Raw genomic sequence first — 21,898 nt, 5'->3', positions numbered from 1 at the left:
GATAATAAAAACTTCTGGAAATTCAGGAAGGACATTTTGATAGCTCATTTCTGTATTTAAAAGATAACTCCACTGACAATTTGCTCACTCAATATGGATGGAACGATGAATAAAGCAATAATGATCTCATCTATTTTGCTGGGTTTTTTTCCTTTGCTGAGACTAAAATACTAATTGAACAGTCCATCACTGTTTGTAACTCTCCTGGACTCATGTTCATTTCAGAGGTATTGCTTAAACAGAGCAACCGCCTTCCTTACAGCTGTACATCTGGCTAGCCTCTTTGCTGCAGTACTTTCCCAATTGTCTTCAGCTGTGGCATACTGTTTATGCTTCAGTAAGTCCTCTGAGCCTTTTTCATTTTAGCTTACTACACAAATGCTTGGCTACACAGCTGTCATCCTTTCTTTGCACAAGTCCAGCCTGGTAGAGCCTTGATGAGCATCACTTCAATGATGGCATATTGGCTCTTTTCCAGGCCTGAATTGTGAATAATCTTGCCACTCTATGCTCAGTAGGACATTGATGAAAACCCTCAAGTCAGACATAATGTCTGGGACAGTTCCAGGTCTCCCAGCTGCATGAGAAACTACCACTGATTTTTAGCCTGAAGATTGATCCCCACATTTTTTTCAGATTCTTCCAGCCATCCAAAGGACACATTGGCTTTCTCGATTCAGTTCATTACTTCTTAGTGAAGTAGTGTAACAATATGTAAGACTGTTATTTCAATTCTGGTTTTCAATTCAAAATCTTTTATTTTTAAGTAGAGAAATGTTCATGGTGCAAACTTATTTATGATCTTGGCCTTCTTCAGGTTTATCAGCAACCTACTTCCTCAAGGCAGTAAAATGATGAATCACCTTTATTTATATTATATCACGCAAATATGTGATTTACAAAGGCACAAGACAAGTAATAAATGGCAGTATTTAGACTAATTAAGGAGGAGGGATCTGGCATGATATAATATAGAAAAGCAATAGGTTGAAATAGAAAAGTAAAGAGGCAGCAAGTGCTAGAAATTTGATTTGATTTAATTAAGTTTTACAAATACTCAGGTGGGAAAGCAGAATTAGAACTTTAAAAGGGGTATATAAAGGTAGAGTTAAGTGCCTGGAGAGACCACAAAATTAGAGAGAGAGAGAATGACAAGGGAATCAACATAATCATAGAATTATTCAGAACTGGAAGGGAAATTAGATACTATCTAGTCTAATTCCTTAACTTCAAAGAAATATGGAGATAAAAAAATTTACTTAAGGTAATCTAGGTAGTAAGTATAATTAGTGTAATTTGAACCTAGGTTCTCCGATTTGAAGATGTGATCATTCCCTTTTACTTAAAGAAGCACTTGTAAACTGAGTGGTGATTTGTGATATTGAGAAAGGAAAATTTCTCTTTTCTCCAATTTTATGCTCTGTGAATGGGAAGATAAGATACCGAATATAGCTGAAATAGGAAAATAGTAATTTATGGGAGTTTGTATAATGCAGATTTTTAAGACCATAGTCTCATTTAGCAATTGTTGGCTGACTAGATTAATGACTTTTTCAATATACCTAAAATCTAGAAATTGCTTGAATGAACTTTTGTTTTTCTTTTGTCTTTGCATCTGAATTTCTATGGCAGTACATTATACAGAACTGGTTCTTAATACTGTAAATGTTTATTGAGATGGATTAAATAAATAAATTCAGTGATACCTGAAAATATATTCTGTATATAAGTCCTCACTTGAAGAATTCTTAAATGTGTTATAATTTCCTGGAACTTGGTCACATCTTGTGCCTATAGTAATATTCTCAAATATACAATATTTTTTATAGAGTCTCTTCTTTGAATTAAGAAGTGTTAAAATATTACTTCCATTTCAACAAGATTTCCTTTCTATGTACGCTCAGATTGAATTACTTTAAGTACAGACAGTTGCTATGAAAGTATGGATAGGTATGGGAATGTACATACTCTTGAAGATCAACATGGTCATAGTGTTGAATCCCTTCATCCTGAAAATCCTCTTACAGGGCTGAAAAATGTGAAGAAAATATATAGTTTGTGCAGGGGGTAGCTCTTACACATAGCAAAAGACTTTGGATAAAAGTTCAGAAATGAGAATTTCTATGGTTTTGTTTTTTAGATAATCAGTTGATCAATAATGATTTATTAAGAGCTCACTGTATTCCAGAGACTATGATAAGTTTGTAGCCATGTAAAGACAAAAATGAATAATCCCTGTCTTTAGAGAGCATTAAATTCTATTAAAAGGAATTAACATGCATGCTTCTCAGTATATATAATATTATTTTAAGGTAATTCATCTGGGAGACACATTAACATCTAGAGAATCAGATTAAACCTCAAGCAGGTGATAGTTAAGATGAGGAAAAAGGGCATAGGTACCGAGGACAGTCTATGCAAAGAAATAGAGATTGGAGAGAATGTGCATGAGAAGTAATGAACAGTTTAGCTAAAACATGGGATAAAAGGAATAATTTATAACAAAACTTGGAAGATAAATGAAGTCAGATTGTGAATGGTTTTCAATATTAAACAGAAATTCTGGAATTGATAGGCAGTCATTGGAGTTTATTAAGTAAGGCAGTGATGTGACAAGACCTTTGCCTTATTAATATCATTTCAGCATTCATAATATATTTATTGATTAGAGAGTGGAGAGGAATGAGACAGAGGGATCAATTTGAAAGCTACTTCAGTAGTCTAGGTGAAAGGTGATAAGGATCTGAAATAGAGTAGGGTCCTTTGTTTGGAGAGATGAGGATAAATGTGATCTCTCAGAAAATATTGGAAACTTATTGGATATGGGGGAAGGAGGGAAAATGAGAAGTCAAGATGACAATTCAATGAAATGATTTATGGCAAAACGATTCATACAAGGGAATCGGGTAGAGTTGCCAGGCTTTTTAGATAAAAGTAGTTTGATGATTATTACTATATGATAATATCTCTGTAGCATTTCAAGATTTATAAACTGCTTAACATATATCACTTCATCCTCACAACAATTCAGTTAAGTAGGTGCTTTTATACCCATTTTATACATGAGCAATGTGATACTAAGAGAAGCTAATGCCAGTAAGCTATGTTTTCCCCCTAATTTAACCTTATCCTATATGTATTTTATAGCTGAGTAGAGCAAATATTTGTTTTTATGATTTTAGAGACAAGGACCAATTATTATTCATTTCTTCTCTATCTATATTCACAAAGATGCTTTATTGGAACTTCAAGTACTGAAATCTCACTAACTTTAAGAGGATTTTTGACACAAGGCTAGAAAATAAAGGAGGAATATAAAAAGCTGGATGGAGTCAATTTGAAGAGGTGCTAACTATTTTCAGCAAGTCTGGTGTTTTCCTAAGATTTGTGCAATGAGGAGAGGAGTTGGTATGGTGCTAAAAGGAAGCTGAAGTTTAGCAGTCTGCTGTCATGGAATCCAGTTTATTAATTGGAAATGATGGCATTGTTTTAGAACCTGGATAGAAAGAAATGTTGGACTCCACATAGAAGAAATAGGCACACCCTGGTATAGAAGCAAGAGCTATGGCACCAATTACTACTGAGACACAGCAGAAAAGAGCAGAACAATCAAGGGCCATTTATAGACTTTATAATGTCCTTCTTTCTACAGAATATGAATTTTCTGGGAAATTATTTCTTTCCAATTCATTCATTAATCTATGGAGGATTTTATGAATAGAGGGGAAGAATGATTCTATTGTTTAATTTTCCCATTATTTATTTTGTGGTTTTATACTAATTAATATTTTGTTATGTTATGGAGAGAATATATTGAAATGACACATGGCATAAATATGAATCCTAACACTGAACTCAAGAAGTTGTGAGTTTTGAATTAGTGTAATGCCTAGTATACTACCATTAGGAAATACTCCATCTTTTATTGTAATATAGTCCTAGAAACTGTGTTAAAAATCGATTGTCATAAAGTAGATCATGTTATCCCAAAGTATCAATAACATAAGTAAATATAGCTTTTTGCAGTGGGGGCAATACTGGCAAAGCCTAAATTGAAATCTTGCTCCTGCCATTTTCTAACTATAAAGTACTTTAACCTATCTTTAAGCTTCAATTCTTCATGTGCAAGATAGGGATAATGGTCACTGTACGTATCACATCAAACAGTTTAGCTGCTCAAATGAGATATAATAAGAATGAATGAATGAATGAATCACATGTTGGAAAAATATTTCTAGCATTTCATTTCCTGTTATAAATAAAATCAATGCATCAGTTTTCTATTATTGAATTCTACCTTTAATAATTCTACTGTACCCCCATTTATTATATATATATATATTTTTTTTTTTTTCTCAAATTGCAAATTTTGTGCTTTAAACAAATTATTTTTGGAGGATTCTTGGACAATGGCAGAATAGGTCAGTCAATTTCAAGCTCTCCACTATTTCAAACTCTTCTACTATTATATAATCCTTTCTTGGACAGAAATTGTATTGTTATATATTGAATCTTCCCTTAGGTTCTGCTGGACACATAATGATGTTCTATTTTGTTTTCCTTTTCTGTTTTTACCTATTCTGTTTTTCTTAAATAAGCAGAAAATTTAAAAAAATCTTCTCTGATTCTCTATAACACTACTTCCTCATAAGATCACTCCTTTTAACAATAGAAGTACACCCAAGCACATATAGAGACCATTTAATACCTATAGTGGGTTACTCACAGTCCATAGTGTCCTCAAAAACCACTGCAGACTTCAAATGTAGGTGGAGCTGTTAACTTGAAATTTTTGCTTTGAACTACTCTTTTGGAAATTGGGATACAATCATTTGATCTTTCTTAGTAACTCAAATAATGATCTCAGTGACTTTTGGTCTAAAACTCTCTGCTCTCATATTGATTGACTAGTTATTCCATTGTTTGTTTTCTTGGTCCATGTTGACTCAAATCACCACTCAGTTATCTTATGATAATTTTAAAAAATGATAAATTCTAGGAATTGTATGTTTACTGGAGTATTGAACTCCCAGTATGGTAGAGGAAAGTAAATTACTTAATTCTTTGATAGATTTCAGGCTTGCTCAATGAACATGGGAATGAATACTCTTGAACTTCCAAACATGATTTTGCCTAAGTCATAAACCTAAAGGTTAAGGGGAATCCCTAGAAATAGGGATGATTCACTGGTCTTCACTGATTCACAACTCCAGAGCATTTCCATAAGAACAAGCCAACATACGAATTGTAGGAACATTAGAATACACACTAAGCAATAACATTATGATCAATCAGTTATCATATATTGTCCATAAATCTCCCAAAGAATGCTGTTCCTGGTCATCTCTGACTTCTTGGTATATTGGGAAATTTTCTTTTTTTTCCTTTTTAAAAAAATTTTAATTTAATGTAAATTTTTTTTCTAAATTTTCTAAACTCTGTCCTCATTCCTGGTTCTCAGTTGCAGTAATAGCATTGATATTCTCCCTAGTTTACTAGCCTTAATTCCACAATAATTATAAAAATGTTGTGATTTTTTTAGACCTTCAATCTTGTATGATTCTCCTAGATATTTTTGTAATCTACACTGTAAGAGCTTCTTAATTTTTGGCCACTGTAAAACATCAAGGATAATTAGATTGATATTTCCCTTTTCCTTTAATAAACTCCCCCTCTATCATAATAAGAGGAATTACATAATTCATTATGTGCCTTACCTAGATACAATAAATATTTATAGAGTTACATTGATTTAACTATTAAATAGTACAGGATTTAAGAAATGCTTGCTATTTATGCTGAGGTTACTTTACATATTTTTCACCTTTACCCTTCCCTTTCTCAATTTGTCTAAAAATGCAAGTGAGATTTCTCAGTGTCAGGTCACAGGAAATCTAAGAGTAAACAGTAAATTCTAATACATCCTATTTTTCATCTGTTACTCTGAGACCTGCTATATCAAACTGATTCTCTCTTTCTGATTACTCTGCTGAAGAATTCTCTACTTATTCTTTACAGGAGATTGTCTCTTCCCAAGATGCTCTAAAAAACTCAAAGCTCTAATCTCTCCTCTCCCACTGCTCTGCACTAATCATGACAATAACAAACAGACCAGAAAATGTGAGTTTTTTTTTAGTTTACTAAATATCTCACACAATATTGTAGTATATCTTAATTTTGTGACACAATAATCAGTCATTAAACTAATAATCATTTTATACCTATTATTGATTCAATATTTTGTTAGATCATAGACCAAAAGGCACAAAATATTCTCACCACATTTCTCCATATTGATGTTTTGTGACAGGTTATCATGATACTTTTCTCTTTGAGGGGGAGCCATTAAAGCACATATTATATCTTTAATGTTGACAAAAACAGGATTAATGAATGAAGAAAGTTTTTGCTGTGGGCCATGGGGTAAATAGATCGAACAGTGGGTAGCGTGTCTGGTCTGAAATCATTCTGAGTTCAAATCTGGCCACAGACCCTTACCTAGCTATGTGATCCTGAACAAGTCACGAAACCCTGTTTGCCTCAAGAACTCATCTATAAAAGTGACTGGAGAAGAAAATGATATACCAAGTCCAGGAACTCCAAATGGGATTGTGAAGAGGAGGAGATGACTGAAATGACTCAACAGCAACTAAAGTATGATATACCAAGTAGATGAAATTCAAATATGTAATCAAAGGCAGTTCTCACCTTGAAGAAACTTACATTTGGCTCAGGGAGACAATACAAGGAGGGAAACAGTAGTCAAGGAGAAAGTCTCTGGGACATAAAATTACTGGATAGTAAATGGAGACAGAAAGGAGTATATTGTCATATCCTCTCCTTTAATTATTGATTTGATTTCAGAACTCCATGTGTGGGTATGTACACATGTACACATGCAGGTAATCTATGATCTAATTGGTTTCAGTCCATTGTACTGAAATTGTATACTAAACACATGAGGCTGAAAATGTGTAAAGCCTGAGTCTTAATAAAGGTGGAGCACAGTGAATGGAACATAGTTACCTGAAAAAGTGAGAATAACCGCTATGAGATTTCTAGTAGAATTAGAAGTATTTTTTTTAAACCTTAGAATTTTTCTTGACCCTTCCCCCTCTTTTTGTATTCTGTACAAATCAGTATATAGTTTCTATTCTCAAACAGTCTAGGAATTTCTCAAGTACTAACAGGAGTACTGGAATGGACAATGAATAAGGCTATATTTCAGATAGCATATATTTATGCTTTTTTATTGGCAGGGAAAGAGAGGAAAAATATTTAGTTCTCAGTCTTGTGAATATTTTAAAATCAACATTTATATTTTCAAATTATTTTCAAGGATTTATAAAATGTCACCACATTTTATGGAAGATATATACATCCTTACATAAATGGTTAATGTGAATTTCACGGGTTTAAAAAATTCAGCAATGACTGATACACTAAATTAGATTTTAACATGTGGCTCAATTCAACCCCAGCATGGTACTAAAATGCCCAATTGTTTGCTTTTCTGAGATTAAAGAAAAAAGAGTTATATTTAGTATGCAAGTTCAATCACTTTAAACACTCAGTGCCATGGTCAGACTAGCAGGTGGTTGGCAGCTAGGAATAGAAAACAGATCTCATTAATGCACCACATAGTTTGTCTTATTTGAAATTTGGAGAGTTAGCATTGGCATGCAAAATTATTTTAACCCCTTTCATCAAACAGTGTAATTATTATTGATAATACAGTTGTTTCTTTTCAAAGATAAATGATACTTGCAAAATGTTATAATACCTTATTTTAGATAACAGAGTATCATTTCATACCAAAGAAAGTAGGTGAATAAAGGAATGTTGACTTGATTTATTTTATGGAAAATATCATCCTACCATGAAAAATGAGAAAATTATTTTCTAATTTTGCAATGTTGGAACATTTGAATATAATTTGATACTTTTCTATCTTACCTACCAATGTCTATTAACATTGTCAGATATGTTAAACTAAATCAAATAATTGTCTTTTATTTCAAAGAACACCTAGTAGTTGTTCTCAATTAACATCATATTTTATGACTGTTATACATGATTCCATATATGAAATCTATTGAAAGAAAGCCAGAATCCTTTCCAGATTTTGATGCTGTATGGACAATGGCTCATTTGCTTGTAGACAGGGATAAATCACAGAATATAGAAGAAAACGTGTGGAGTTGGAATAGGAAGTAGGTATACAACAATGAAAAATGGATAATTCGAGGATCAGAACTTTCATGCATTTAAAAAATAGTTTATGCTGATACTTAGCATTATTTGTTCAGATTTCTTTGCTTGATTTTTTTAAAAAAAAGCTGTTGTCTTTAATTAAAGTCTTTCTTTCTTTCTTTCTTTCTTTCTTTCTTTCTTTCTTTCTTTCTTTCTTTCTTTCTTTCTTTCTTTCTTTCTTTCTTTCTTTCTTTCTCTCTCTCTCTCTCTCTCTCTCTCTTTCTTTCTTTCTTTCTTTCTTTCTTTCTTTCTTTCTTTCTTTCTTTCTTTCTTTCTTTCTTTATTTTTTTTTGGGGATAAGTGACTTGCCCAGGGTTACACAGCTAATTAAGTATCTGAAGTCAGATTTGAATTCAAGTGCTCTTGACTTCAGGACTGGTGCTCTATCTGCTCTATGCAATCTAGCTATCTAGCTGCTGCCCATAATTGAAGCTTTTAAGCAGAAAAATCCAATCATTTGTCAATTGTGAACGGAACTCTCACTTCTTCTTCTTCTTTTTTTTTCCTCCTTGAGGCTGGAGTTAAGTGACTTGCCCAGGGTCACACACCTAGGAAGTGTTAAGTGTCTGAGACCAGATTTGAACTCGGGTCCTCCTGAATTCAGGGCTGGTGCTCTATCCACTGTGCCACCTAGCTGCCCCTGAACACTCGCTTCTAAAAAAAAAAAGCCTTTTCCTCACTGTGGAGATTATGTTCACTTTTGAGAGGGAATATGTTCTCTTTAGTGAACATTTATGACTAATTCCACTAAAAAAAAGAAACTTCAAATATTTGAGTCCAACTATTTTATTGTACTAGAATATGAATTTGCTACTATAAACCAAATGTGAGATTTAATCATACAATGTTGGGAAAAAAAAAAAAAGTGATCCCTTAAATTACCCTAATGGAGCAATAGTTCTGGTTTCCTGAGAGTCCTGGACTAGATTCTATTTTTTAAAGAAGTAAAGGCACAGTTGAATCAGCTAGGACTAACTTTTACTAATTCTCTTTCTGTTTCTAGGTATAAAATGGGAAGACCTTTGGTTTCAGATGAAATTTCTGAAAATGCGAGAATGTGGGTAAGAACTCCTCAATATATTTGGTTTTCTCAGTGCAAAACTAGCTCTTCATGGAATTACACCATTAAAAAAAATAAAGCACAATATTTCCTCCAAGAAATCCAATCTCATTTTCACAAGTTGCTGTAGGACACAAACTAGTTGTGCTAACTTTTGTCATCTTTAGATGTCAGAGCCTGCTTGGTCCCAGTAGACACTTTTTTTTTTTTTGCTTCAAGAAAATTTTAACATCTTATTCATGTTGCTATAAAATAGATATAGAAATACAACTGTCCATCGCTTTGTCTCTATTTTTCTTTCTTTTTTTGTCTTCTTTTCTGCATGTCTTTTTCTGAATCCATTGCTTTCTTTCTATTGCTTTTCTTTCTCCTATTTATCTTCCCCCTCTTTCTCTTTCTTCTCTGTCTTTCTTATTTCTCTTTCTCTTCTTTACCTCTCTCCTCTCTTTTCTGTTTCTCTCCTTCTATCCATCTCTCTTTGTTCTCCCCCCCCAACTATCTAGTATAGTGATGAGGCAGACAATATAATACGGTGATTAGAACCAGGAATACATGTGACAGATATTTGAGGTAAAAAGTTAAGGAATGAGTCCCCTTAAATAGCTTATTATTATATTTTAAAGACAATAAGTGCATAGAAAAGTTTATACAGAAAAACATTAAGAAAAATATAAATAAATACAAAAAAGTACTAGGTAGTTTGTGAGAGTTAGGCATTAGTAATTGAGGAGGATCAAGAAAAGTTTCACATAAGAGCTAGTTCTTGAGTAGTGTCTTGAAAGATAAAGGATTTTAAGAAATAGAGGAAAGGAAAGAGTACAATCCAAAGCAATGGAGATGGACAGTACAAAAGTATAGAAACAGAAGATGTTGTGCCATGAATGAAGAACATTGAGAATGTCAGTTTGACTAGACTATGCAGTACAGGGTAAGGGTAAACAAAATAAGACTTGAAAGACAGGGCTAGATTGTGAATACCTTTAAAAATTATTTGGAGGGGTTTATATATTTTTTTCTAAAACAAAATAGATAATGACATTTATTGAGTAGGGGAACTATATGTTCAGATCTTGGCTTAAGGCCAATACCATTAACATTGTATGGAGAATAAATTTGATGATCTCATCATCCCTTGTGAATTTAATTATCATCTATATCTATATCTATATCTATATCTATATCTATATCTATATCTATATCTAGTTCTGAAACATATTTATCTAGACTTAACTTTTCTCCTTACCTCTAATCTTTCATTTCCAAATATCTATTGGGATCTTCAATTGCATGTCTTATGGATATCTTTGTTTAAAACCTTTTTATTTTCAAAACATATGCAAGGATAATTTTTCCACATTAACCCTTGCAAAATTTTGTATTCCCATTTTTCTTTCCTTTCCCCCATCACCTCCCCTAAATGGCAGGTTCTCCAATACATGTTAAACATGGTAAAATATGTGCTAAATCCAATATATGGCTTTTATAAGGATATAATACAAATTTGAAAAATTGTATAATTTTTTTTCTATTTCCATTCAATAATCACCAGAGAGCCATAATATCTAACTTTTGCAAAATTCTCTTCAGGGCCTTAGCTTCTTCATATAATTTTTTTTTTATTTTTATACCTGAAAAAGATAAATTGATACCTCACATTATTATAGTTTTAATGCCTATTGCAACCTATAACTGACTTAACTTCTTTCTTAAATATTTGTATGCTATGAATGTTGGTATAAATTCACTGTCTTTGATGTCAGTTCTTTACCAGCCAGCATCACACAATCCATACATGGAAGCATTAGTTATAGCAAATGGAGAAATTTTTAATACTTTGGGTAAGTTCCTTTAACCTGGTAGTATACTTTCTTTATACATATGTACATATAGAGGATGAGTGCCAGCTGCTAGCTTAGTGTTTGTGAGGCTTTGAAGGAAAGAATAGGAGAGAAGAGGTCTACAGAATTATGCTGTTTATGTCTGTGAAAACTGGGCAGTATACTAGTGTCATACCAAGAAACTGGACTGCTTCCATTTGAATTATCTTAGGAAGATTCTGAAAATCAATTGACAAAATAAGGTGCAAGACCCCAAAGTACTTTCTTAAGCTGAACTGGCAAGTATTCATCTTCACTGCAGAGAGAGCACAACTCTTATGGGCTGACCACTGTTCAAATGCCAAAGTTTTCTATTAAATGCTATTTAATGGAGAACTCACACAAGGTAACAACTCACATGGAAAGCAGAAGAAGTGATACAAATAATCTCTAAAAAACTTTGGAATCAGTTGAGTCAGGGGAGGCACTGTCATCAGACCACCAAGCATGATGTGCCACGTCAAAGAAGAAGCTGTATTTTAAAAAACAAACAAAATTTGCTGTAGCTCAAAACAATGTGAGATACACATATTTTTAGAAACATCTCCATTTGAAATATTCATATAAATTGTTTGTGCTGGACCAGTGGCACGGCATTGTGAGCTTATTCTGATCAGTCATAGATACATTGTACCTTGAACCTGATATAGTAATGTCACTTTGGTCCTCTTTGAGAACACAGGAAAACCTAATTAGCTAATGTACTTTCCCTGTTTATCTCTTTTCATCAAGTCTGTTTTTGTCTCTGCCTTTTTCTGATATCATGATTGCATCCCTTGCTTTTAAAAAAAATCTTCATTACAGGAATTGCTGAATAAGCTATAGTATATGAATGTGCTGGAATACTACTGTTGTAGAAGACATGATGAGCTCATCGACTTCAGAAAAACTTGGATAGATCTGTATGAAATAATGAAAAGTGAAATGAGTAATATCAAGAAAAAAAACCTTTACAAAATAACAGCAACATTGCTTTAAGAACAACTCTGACTATATCATTTAGACTATTATATATACTCAAATTAACTACAAAGGACATATGAAGAAAAATTCTATCTCATTTAGAGAAATAACTGATAAATAGAAGTATATGTATAATGATTATATATATATATATATATGTGTGTGTGTGTGTGTGTGTGTGTGTGTGTGTGTGTGTGTATACACACATCTGTGTCTAATGGTAGCCCATCTCTAGGGTGGGAGTGGGGGAAGGGGAAAAAAGGAAAAAAATGAAATTTATAAAATTTTATTATCTATTTAAACTCATTAGAAAATTGTATATTATAGATTTGCATTTTCATGTGCAATAATATTTTTTCTATTATGTTATGGAAATGCTTGTTTTTTTTTACTAAATTAAAATTAAAATAAATACAATTAAAAATCAGTTGAAACATATAAATTTTTTCTTCAGCCTTTCATTTTGACTATGTAATTCTATGTTTCATGTTTATAGATTATAAAAAATTTTTTATTTTGTAATGTTTCTGCTTTTATCCATTACATGCAGAAATTTATCCTTATTCACATTTTACAATTATAATAATTATTTGTGGGTTTTGGTTTGCCTTTTTGCTATTTTTTTTTATCTTTGCTTGCTGATGATCTCTTTAAAAAGAGGAGAGTTGTGAAAGAGGAATGTACTCAACACTAGTGGTATAAAACTCCTGTTCCTCTCTTCTTTATCCAGAAAATAATCATGATTTCTTACCTTTTCTTTTCCCTTAAATTTCCCTTTGCTATTTATTATGTGAGTATGGAGTTTGTTTTGCTTATAATTGATATCTCCCTGATTTTACATTTCTTCACATTCTCTCCTTTCTAAGTTCTTTCTTATTTCTCTGTTGAGATTAATGTATTTCTACACCAAATTCTGTGTATGTGTGTATCCTCTTATGACTGGTTAGGATGAAGTGAAGTTCAAGTGATCGCTGCCTTCCCTAAAACTTTCTTTGTTTATGTAATTTACTTGCACAGATTATATGAAATATTACTTTCTCCCTATTCTCCCTCCTTTCCTCTGGTATATTCATCCTTCACGGTCATTAAATTATAACAGATTCTAGACTTGTTTTCTTATTTTACTCGTTTTATGACTCTTGATAGCATCAGGGTGATGAGTAGATATTTGTTTCTTCTTCCTCCTTACACTAATTCCATATCACCCTTGTAGTAGAGTCCTTTATAATTTCTGAAACAAGTTTATCTTTTTACATTCTTTTGATTCTCATGTTTGTTTTTTTATATATATTTTTTTCTCAACTCTGTTCTTTTCATCAAGAATTGTAAAGGGCTGAAACTCTGAGTAGGTGCACTGGAATCAGACAACCAAGCACTTAAGGCTAATTACCTATTGGACAATACTCTATTAGCATATGCTTGGAAAAATGGCCCTTCTCACTATTCTGTGCTGGCTGGATCTTCTGGTGTATACAGATAATTATAGGAGGGATTAGGGGGTGGAGTAAGACAAGCCAGAGTCACTTTGCAGGAGGACAAGGAGAAGGAAGGTTGGTGGCGAGCCTTGTGGAGTTTCAGCCATCTCCTTTACTTCTCCCTCTAAAGAACAAGGACTTTTGCTGATCCTGATTTTGATCCTGAGGTCAACAGGGAGCTAATTCAGACTTCACAAAGATTGGTTGAAATTCCTCTTTTCCATGAACAGTTCCCTCTCCCATCCAGCCTTCCTCTGGAAGGCTCTACAGGCTCAAAGTTTTTTTTCTTCTTACTAGTCATTTCAGGTTACAATTGATGCTGGATCCATAACCTTTCTTCTTGTATGGATACATTGCTACAGCCTTAATTCATTCTTTATCATTAACCCAATTTAAGTGTCATGACAGAAGACACAAAAATTGTTAAGAACATCTAATCAACATCATCGTTGATATCATCATGATGATCACTATTATATTTGATTCTGGGAGTAATTGGAAAGCACTGGAGTTTATTGAAGAGGGGAGTGACATTGTCAGAGCTGTCTATTAGGATCACGATCATTTTATAATCAATTTTTAAACCACTTTTAAAATTGATTTAATTCAAAAAGTAGTTTGCACACATTTATCAAATTAAAAACTACATTTTAAAGGGAAAGCAATATTTAAATACATTCTGATGAGCAAAATAAAACTGATTTTTCTTTAACACTTTGCCCTTTGTATTCATAGTGCTCACTACTAGAATGTAGTTTCTTTGAAAAATTACTATGGCAAGAAAATGGCCCTATGAACTATCATTTTTTTTTAATATACCTTCTTCTTTTGGGAGGATGACTAAGTCATAGTAAACTCTGCAATTAACTATGCATAATACTTTCCATTATTTGAAATGTAACACATATGCAAAGGGTTTTGAACTTCCTCTTCTGATGGAAAAATGACTGGTTTTTTTACTTTTCTAAGCTTAAAATTTCAAATGTGTGTATAGATTAAATTTTATTCTATTTATTTGCCTTAATCTACACACTGAACTATTTACTGAATAGTAATACTAAAATATTTACTTGACATTTATAGTTACAAAGGATGTCTCAATTAGAGCTAGTAAAACTAATGAGTAACTCTAATATTCCTATTTTTTCTATTGTTATTCAGTTGTTTTACTCTCTGGTTCATTTGGAGTTTCCTTTGCAAAGATCCTGGAGAAATTTGCCATTTCCTTTTCCAGCTCATTTTATAGATGAGAAAAATGACTATACAGAGTGAAATGTCTTGCCCCGGGGTCACATGGCTAATGAGTTGTTGAGGTCATATTTGAATTCAGTTCTGATTCCATACCCTGTGCTCTATCCACTGTTATCAGTAAGCTGTTCTTGTTTTCCTATGTGGTAATAGAAAGATCATGTTTCACCACTTATCTATTGATACTTCTTAAGGCAACAGTTTTAAAAACTGATCACCACTTTTATTCAATATAATAATAGAAATGCTAACTTTAGCAATTAAAAAAGAAAAGGAAATTCAAGAAATTAGATTAGGCAATGAGGAAACAAAACTCAGTCTTTGCAAATGTATAATAGTATTTTTAGAGAATCCTAGAAAATTAACTAAAATTTTATTTTTCTTTATTTCTTCTAGTTTCCTTGTACAACATGACTAAAATGGAAATATTTAACATGGTTGCACATGCATAACCTAGATAATTACCTGAGATGGCAAGAAACTCAGGGAGAAAGAGAAAGAATTTGGATCTCAAAACTTAAAAAAAAATAAACAACAACAAAGAAAACAAATGTTAAAATTGCATTATCACGTAAATAAAATTAAAATATTGCTAACATTTCTATATCTATATATAAGACAATGTTTACAGAAAAATATAACCATGCTTATAAAGTAGAACTTACAAGGGAGAAAAATTATTAAATCAAAGGTAATACAGTTTTTCATTTAATATCTAAATTTTTATTATATAATATATATACATATATTTTATTATATAATAAAATAATATGTCTGTATATCACTTAATGTTCATTTAACAAATCCATTCAATTCTTTTACAGTAAGGTTTTCCTCCATTTCTTTTTCCTTCCAACAGCTGTCTGCCAGGTGTTTTTAAATTTCAGTTATTTTCTGAGATAGCTCCACTGGTAATATTGTTGTTCACAACAGATGTCTGCTTTCTAAATATACCTCCACCTACCATGTAAATACTCAATACAAAGGTAACCTATTCCCAGTGGTCCACAGTCTTAAAGTACAGAAACTGTCACATTGATTTTCTTTTTTTTATTGTAGTAAGCTTATTTATTTTTAATACACATTGCTTTCTGAATTGTGTTGGGAGAGAAAAATCTGAGCAAAAGAGAAAAAATATGAGAGATATAAAAAACAAAACAAAAAAAGAAGTAAATTTAGCATGTATTGATTTACATTCAGTCTCCTTAGATTTTTTTCTAGATGCAGATGGCATTTTCTGTCCTTTGGATCACTGAGCTGCTGAGAAAAACCAAGCTTTTCATCATTGATCATCACACTTCTTGCTGTTGTGTACAATGCATTCCTAATTATGCTTGTTTCACTCAGCATCAGTTCATGTAAATGTTTCCAGGCTTTTCTATAATCATGTTGTTCAAAATTTTTTATAAAATTTTATACAATATAGAATATAGTATGTAATAATAATATTTATTACCTTTATATACTAGAGCTTGTTCATTCTCCAATTGATGGACATCCACTTTTTTTCTAATTCTTTGCTCACAAAAAGATATACTACAATGGAATAAACAAATGTGCTACAAACATTTCTGCACATATGGGTTGATACAAATCCAATAAGAGCACTGCTGCGTCATAGGATATGCACAGTTTAATAGCCCTTTGGGCATAGTTCCAAATTGCTCTCCAGAATGGTTGGATCATTTCACAATTCCACCAACAATGTATCAGTGCCCCAGTTTTCCCCCATTCTCTCCAACATTTATCATTATCTTTTCCTGTCAATTTAGCTAATTTGAAAGGTGATACCTCAGCGCTGTTTTAATTTGCATTTCTCTAATCCATAGTGATTTAGAGCATTATTTCATATAGTTATAAATGGTTTTAATTTCATCATCTGAAAATTGTCTGTTTATACCCTTTGACTATCATATGGAAAATAACTTTTATTCTTATAAATTTGACACAATTCTTTATATATTTTAAAAATGAGAATTTTACCAGAAATATTAACTGTACAATTTTTTTCTAGCGTTGTTCTTCCATTTTGATCTTGTTTCTGTGTGGGGTTTTTTGTGCAAAAACTTTTTAATTTTATGTAATCATTTTTTCTTTAATAATGTTCTTTGTTCACAAATTCCTTCTCCAAAGATCTGATGAGTAAACTACCCCTTGTTCTCCTAATTTGTTTATGATATTATCCTTTATGCCTAAATAATGTGTCCATTTTGACCTTATTTTGCTATGGAGGGTGAAATGTAGGTCTATGACAAGTTTCTGGCATATTATCCAGTTTTCCCAGCAATTTTTGTTCAAGAGTGAGTTCTTATTCCAGAGGGTAGAATTTGGGGTTTTATCAACTAGGCCTTGATTATTGTGTTGTGTGTATCTAATCTAGTCCACTGTTCCGCCACTCTATTTCTTAGCTAGTACCTAATGGTATTAATTACTGCTGCTTTATAATATAATTTTAAGTTTGGTACTGCTAAGCAACCATCCTTTGTATTACTTTTTTCATTAATTCCCTTGATATACTTGACCTTTTGTTCTTCCAGATAAATTTCATTATTGTTTATTCTAGTTCTATAAAATAATGTTTTGGCAGTTTGATTGATATGGCACTGAACAAGTAGGCAGAGTGGTCATTTTTATTATATTAGCTCAGCCTAGCCATGAACAATTGATATTTTTCCAATTGTTTATATTTGATATTATTTGTGGGAGAATTTTGTAATTGTGTTCCTATAGTTCTTGGGTTTGTCCTGAGAGGCAGACTCCAAGTATTTTATTTTGTCTACAGTAATTTTATATGGAATTTTCCTTTGTATTTCTTGCTGATGGGCTTTGTCAATAACATATAGAAATGCTGATGATTTATGTGGGTTTATTTTATACTCTGTAACTTTGCTAAAGCTGTGAATTGTTTCCAGTAACTTTTTGGTGATTTCCTAAAATTCTCTAAGTATATCATCTGAAAAAAGTGATACTTTTATATCCTCATTGTCGATTATAATTCCATTAATTTATTCTTCTTTTCTTATTGTTAAAACCACCATTTCTAGTACACTGTTGAATAATAGTGATAATGGGCATCCTTCTTTCACCCTTGATCTTACTAGGAATGCATCCAACTTTTCTCCATTATAAATAATGCTTGTTTTAGGTTTTAGATAGGTACTGCTTATTATTTTAAGAAAATCTCTTTTTATCCTACAGTCTTCACTGTATTTAATATGAATGGGTGAGGTATGTTGTCAAAAGCCTTTTCTGTATTTATTAAGATTATCTATTATTTCTGTTGGTTTTTGTTATTCATATGGTCAATTATGGTAATAGTTTTCCTGATTTTGAATCAGTCCTATATTCCTGTTATAAATCCTACTTGATCATAATGTATTGTCTTGCTGATAAATTGTATCTCTTTGCTAATATTTTATTTAGAATTTTTGCATCGAAATTTATTGGGAGATTGTTCTGTAATTTTCTTTCTCTGTTTTGACTTTTCCTGGTTTAGATATCAGTGCCATATTTAGGATTTATCAATACTCCTCCTTTATATATTTTTTCCAAATAGTTTATGTAGTATTAGGATTAATTTTTCTTTAAATGTTTGATAGATTTCACTTGTGAATCCATCTGGCCCTGGAGACTTTTTATTAGAGAGCTCATTAATGAATTGTTCAATTTATTTTTCTAATGTGGGGCAATTTAAATATTTTATTTCCTTTTCTGTTAACCTGGGCAATTTATATTTTTAGCAACTATTCACCAATTTCAATTAGATTGTCAGACTTGCTGACATAGAAGTTGGCAAAATATCTCCTAATTATTGATTTAATTTCTATTTCATTGGTGTTAAGTTTACCCTTTTCATTTTTAATGTTGTTGATTTGTTTTTTTTTCCTTTTTTTCTGATCAAATTAACCAGAGGTTTATCTATTTTGTTAGTTTTTTCATAAAACCAACTCTTAGTTTTGTTTATTAGTTCAGTAATTTTCTTATCTCTATCTTATTAGTCTCTTTTTTGAGTTTCAAAATTTCTAATTTGGTATTTAATTGGGGGATTTTAATTAGCTCTTTTTCTAGCCTTTTTAGTTGTATGCCTAATGCAGCTTCTCTTTATTTTATTTATGTAGTTATTTGGTAAGAGAAAAGTTCCTCTAAGAATTCCTTTGACTATATCCTATAGGTTTTGATATGTTATCTCATTATTGCTATTCTCTTGCATGAAATTTGGAATATTTCTGTGATTTTTTTTTTACCTACTCATTCTTTAGAAATAGATTATTTAATTTCCAATTGGTTTTTAATTTATATTTCCCTAGCCCTTTATTGAATATAATTTTTAGCACTGAGGTCTGAAAAGGAAACAATGACTATTTCTGCCTTTTTTACATTTGAGTGTGAGGTTTTTATGTCCTAACATATAGTCAATTTTTGTGTAGGTGCCATGTACTGCCAAGAAAAAGGTGTATTCCTTTCTGTATTTTTTCAGTTTTCTCCTTAGGTATATAATATTTAGCTTTTCTAGGTTCCAATTGACCTTCCTAGTTTCTTTCTTGTTTATTTTGTGGTTAGATTTGTCTAATTCGGAGAGGGGATGGTTGAGGTCCCCTAGTAGAATAGTTTTGCTGATTTTTCTTCCTGTAACTGGCTTAAAATCTTCTCTAGGAATTTGCTTGCTCTACCACTTGATGCATACACTGTATTATTACTATTTCATTATTTACTGTTCCCTTTATCATGATCTTAATAAGATCAATTTTTAAATTTTGCTTTATCTTAGATCTGAATTGCTACCTTCCCTTTATTTTACTTCAGCTGAAGCACAATAAATTATGCTTTTTTATCTTTACTCTGTCTGTATCTCTCTGTGGCAAATGTGTTTTCTAAAACAACATATTGTAAGATTCTGTTTTTTAATCCTTTATATTAATTGCTTCTTCTTTTATAGGAAAGTTCATCCCATTCACATTCATAGTTATGATTACCAGCTCTGTATTTCCCTCCATCCTATTTTCTCCCCTGTATATAAGCTTGTTCTCCCTTTCCAACCTGTCCTTAGTCTTGTGTTTTTTTTACCTGCCCTACTCACTATCTTATCTCCTATTACCCCCTTTCTCTTATTAGTTTTTTTACCCACCCCACCTACTACTTTATTTAGCATCCCTCCCCCTTCTTTTAGTAGTCTTTTTTAATCCACCCCCACTACCTTAGCTTCTATAAACCCTTCCCCCTTCTCTTATCTTTTACCCTATTGTTTCTGCCCTCCCTTCTATCCTATCTCTCCCTTTTTCTCTTTCTCCTCCTACTTCTTTATAGGATTAGATTTCACTATCCCACTGAATGTTTACATTATTCCCACTTAGAGCCAAAACTGATGAGATCAAGTTTCAGACAATGCTCATCCTTCTCCCATTTTTCCAGGTTGTAAAAGGTCTTTTGAGCCTCTTGGTGTGAACTAATTGTCCCATTATACCTCTCTTTTTCTTTTTTTTTTTCCTGTGAAGAACTTTTTTTCTATTCCTTAATGTCTTTTTCTTTGATGTTATCACATCATACTTCATTCACAACCACATTCTCAGTCCATATGATATCCCCCTTTTTCTACACTAATGACAGATATAGTTCTCAAGAGTTATAGATATTGTTTTCCCACCTAGGGATGTAAGCAGTTTAACCTTTAAGTATATTTTAAGTCCTGTGTTTGTATATTAAATTTTCTGTTTAGTTCTGGTTTTTTTCATTAGAAATGATTGGAGTCTCTTCGCTCATTGAACTCCATCTCTTCCCTGAAAGATGATGCTGAATCTCATTGGGTAGTTAATTTATTGGTTGTAAACCCGAGTTCTTTTGCCTGCTGTAATATGGTATGCCAGCCCCTTTGATCCTTTATTGTAGAAGCTGTCATATCCTGGATAATCTTTACTGTTGCTCCTTGATGTTTGAATTGTTTTTGTCTAACAGTACTTTTTCCTTGAGATTATACTTTTGTAGTTTTGCATCAATGTTCCTTGGGGTTTTCCTTGTGGAATATCTTTCCAGAGGTGATTAATAGATTCTTTCAATGAGTATTTCCCCCTCTGTTTCTAGAATATTGGGGCAATTTTCCTTAATAAAGCAATTGTAGAATTCTATCCAGGCTTTTTTTTTTTTTTTTTTTTTTTTGTCATGACCTTCAAGTTTTTCAAAAATTTTAAATTATCTCTTCTAGATCTATTTTCCAGGTTGTCTGTTTTGTTCTTGCTTTCATTTTCAATGTATGATTTTCTTCAGTTATCTTTTGCATCTTTTTTTCCATTTGATTTATTCTACTGTTTACAGTATTTTTTCTTTATTTTTTTCCTTCCTTTTCCACATTCTGTCCTTGCCTGAGTTTGTATTTTGCTCTGCCAGTCACCATAGTAACTTTCTATAGTCAAGCTTCTTTTCTATTTCTTGCTCATTTTATTTCTTTTTGTATTTCCTCTTTTTTTTTTTTTTTTTTTTTTTTTTTTTTTTTTTTTTTACTTTTAAGGTAGAGCTCTACTCCTGGGTTAAAATGGGTGCTGTCCCAAGCTTCTTGTGCGGCTCTGAGCCTTGGCTTTAAGCCCAAGAGCTCCTTGTGTTTGCAGGGAGTCTCTTTGCCTAATCTTTTCAGAAAACAGCCTGGTTTCCCAGAGTTTACCTTTTGAGCTGTGACCGGAAGTTGCCCCACTGATTTGCTTCTCTAGGAAGTCAGGATTGTTGATCTTAGTTGCTGATTTGCTGTAATTAGGAATCTCTTAGCAGCTTTCCCAGAGTCTGTCTGAGCTGGGCTCCCTCCAGTGAGACTGACCTTTCTTGAAGTTTTTTTCAGTCTGTCTTGTGCTGGAGAGTGGTTTCATTCTGTCAAGATTCTTCAGAGGCTATGGTGTTCAAAGGAACCTAGGAGAGCTTGAGCAACTTCTTGACTTTACTCCACCATCTTGGTTCCACAACACGCAACACTGATTTTCCCTTTAATTTTAGGAATTTGGGGCAACTTTAATTGGGCATAAGATGTTTTTAGATTTGAACTT

General features: G+C 32.2%; 1 long non-coding RNA gene across 1 annotated transcript in view; it reads left to right on the top strand.

Annotated features, from left to right (window-relative positions):
- Positions 1 to 10,413, top strand: part of LOC141553599 (uncharacterized) — a 331,814-nt gene extending 321,401 nt beyond the window's left edge. The window contains exon 3 of the long non-coding RNA XR_012485548.1: positions 9,257 to 10,413. This is a non-coding gene — a long non-coding RNA (uncharacterized LOC141553599). The remainder of the gene's footprint in view (positions 1 to 9,256) is intronic.
- The last annotated feature ends 11,485 nt before the right edge of the window (positions 10,414 to 21,898 follow it).

This window comes from Sminthopsis crassicaudata, chromosome 1 (assembly GCF_048593235.1).
Source record: "Sminthopsis crassicaudata isolate SCR6 chromosome 1, ASM4859323v1, whole genome shotgun sequence".
In the NCBI taxonomy this organism is placed as follows: Eukaryota; Metazoa; Chordata; class Mammalia; order Dasyuromorphia; family Dasyuridae; genus Sminthopsis; species Sminthopsis crassicaudata.
The sequence above is the reverse complement of the archived record's forward strand: the minus strand, read 5'-3'. Positions and strand labels throughout refer to the sequence as shown.